This window comes from Clytia hemisphaerica, unplaced genomic scaffold (genome assembly GCF_902728285.1).
Source record: "Clytia hemisphaerica strain Z4C2 unplaced genomic scaffold, Clytia hemisphaerica genome assembly, whole genome shotgun sequence".
Classification (NCBI taxonomy): domain Eukaryota; kingdom Metazoa; phylum Cnidaria; class Hydrozoa; order Leptothecata; family Clytiidae; genus Clytia; species Clytia hemisphaerica.
Window position 1 is genome coordinate 141,976 of NW_027103388.1, and position 2,967 is coordinate 144,942.

Consider the following 2,967-nt stretch of genomic DNA (forward strand, 5'->3'; position numbering starts at 1 on the left):
TAAGTTTGAGGCCTTTTATTGAAAGGTAATTTTATTTTTAAGAATATTCTGAAAAGTGTAAGATATTATTTTAAATATTTCTCTCAAAATAATATGCTTGTAAATTTTTCCCTTCTTTTTTTTTGAATAAGGAACCCATCTAAATTTTTGTTATCGATGGACATCATGAAAATTATTATTTTTGTTGAATAATTTAGCGTTTTCTTTTGTAGTATTCAATCACATATAATCATTATTTAGGGTTTTTTATGTGTTCATTATAAATCATTATATTTCTTAAAGTATTTCTTACAAGGTTCCCGTAATTTGTTAATTGTTCGATCATTTCATCTGAATTACTTGATTTGACTATTCCCTTCACAAACTGAATTTTGATGATTCATATGGTGAGATATCCTTAAAACTTACGAAAAAAACTTCTTTTGCTCTTTAACATGTCACATAACATCAGATCGCGAAATTAATTTGCAGTTTTCAGCTAGAAAATTCCTTTATATGTCAACCATTGATTTTTATATGCTTAGCCTTAATTTCAACCTTAGATTCTTAGATAGATTCTCTAACTTTTTTTAAAAACCTTGCATACATACTTATATTCCTTTATTACACATATTTAGTTATTTTTGTGCTGCTTTTCCTTAATTTTCTTATTTTTTAGAAATATTGTAATTATTTTAGAAAAAAAGACTTCTGACTGTAAAAAACATTTTCTTCTCTGTCATTGCTCCTTTCCTAATTTTTTGTATGAAAGTAGGGTACCATCATTGGTAAAAGATGGCTGAAGCATTTCCACAAAAACCTATAATCCTCTTTAAGACGCTTTAGCTGATCGGTATCTACTGTTACCTTTCAGACTGATGTCTACAATTTGAAAAACGTTTTTGACACACGTCGCTAATCCTATAATGACAATTATTTGATTTCTTTTCCTCTCTTCAATCTACAGAAAGGATTTTTCAAGCGAAAGAAGCATGGAGAAGAGGAAGAAGAAGAATTACGTAAGGGGGATCCAGACGATGACTATTAGCTCGCCCAATTACCACCCTCGCGCCACCCTCAAGTACTGCCCAAGAAAGGGTCTTCAAAGACGGTTGGGATAACACGACTTTTGAAGAGAACAATAGAGAAAATAGTATTACCAATTGATAGCTTTTTCGGTCGTCTCGTGAGGTTTTTTCGAGTTCAATCTGGTTGATTTAATTAGACCTTTCGTGAACTGGTTGAAGTCACGAAAATCTATTCGAATACTTTTTTCGATTTGTTGAAAATTATAAAGCAATTATTCAATCGATTCTTTAAATTGAGCCACACATAAAGTTTATTATTTTTTTGATATTAGGATCGCTGTAATCTTCCACTATTTTGGCAAAGTCGGCTCTTAAATAAAAGTCTAGAGATTCGCTATAACATTTTAGAGAAATTACTAAGAACTTGGATGTGCTCAAGATACGACTCTTTTGCATTGTAGCGTGCTACTTTCAGTATTTCCAATAAGTTTGAGGCCTTTTATTGAAATTAAGTAAAAGGTAATTTTATTTTTAAGAATATTCTGAAAAGTGTAAAATATTATTTTAAATATTTCTCTCAAAATAATATGCTTGTAAATTTTTCCCTTCTTTTTTGAATAAGGAACCCATCTAAATTTTTGTTATTGATGGACATTATGAAAATTATTATTTTTGTTGAATAATTTAGCGTTTTCTTTTGTAGTATTCAATCACATATAATCATTATTTAGGGTTTTTTATGTGTTCATTATAAATCATTATATTTCTTAAAACATTTCTTACAAGGTTCCCGTAATTTGTTAATTGTTCGATCATTTCATCTGAATTACTTGATTTAACTATTCCCTTCACAAACTGAATTTTGATGATTCATATGGTGAGATATCCTTAAAACTTACGAAAAAAACTTCGTTTGCTCTTTAACATGTCACATAACATCAGATCGCGAAATTAATTTGCAGTTTTCAGCTAGAAAATTCCTTTATATGTCAACCATTGATTTTTATATGCTTAGCCTTAATTTCAACATTAGATTCTTAGATAGATCATCTAACTTTTTTTTAAAACCTTGCATACATACTTATATTCCTTTATTACACATATTTAGTTATTTCTGTGCTGCTTTTCCTTAATTTTCTTATTTTTTAGAAATATTGTAATTATTTTAGAAAAAAAGACTTCTGACTGTAAAAAACATTTTCTTCTCTGTCAATGTTCCTTTCCTAATTTTTTGTATGAAAGTAGGGTACCATTATTGGTAAAAGATGGCTGAAGCATTTCCATAAAAACATTTTTTGCCTCGAAAATTTAAATCTTTGTCCACTATTTATAAGCTTAGACCAATATGTTCCTAATGAAGTTACTCAATTTTAATGAAATTACTCAATTTTTAGATGAGATAGATATTCTCTCCCTTCTAACCCCTCGTTAATACCACCCTGATAGACACGAGGGACAATCAATATGAAAACGAATGACGAAATTTAATGATTCGTCACTATTTGTGTTCTGAATAATTGTTTTAACGGTCACGCTCACGTAGATATCAATAGCGCTCCGCAACGCATACGTCATAATTGTTTGCTGATGGAAGCCTAAAGAACCATGTTCATTCCATGTCCTTGCTTCCCCGTAAGAAGAAATGCGCGAACTATTCACCGAATTAAGAGCAAGACTTGTAGTTTCTCCAACCAAAGTTCGTCGACGTAAGTGTCGTCAGTGACGAAAATGATACGTCAGGGATAATATACTTAATGAATCACATTCTTGCTTGGTAGAAATTTCCGTGATTTTTTTTCTGCTGAGATAAAAAAAGAGTCTTCTTGGCAGGGCGCCCAACAGGAAAAGGGCGGTAACTGTTCGGTTTCGTTTGTTCAATTTAGCCAGTACAAAGCTTTCTTCAGAATTTAGACTTTAATTTGAAATCGTGATAAAAAGTTTGAGTCTAATACTGGCTAGT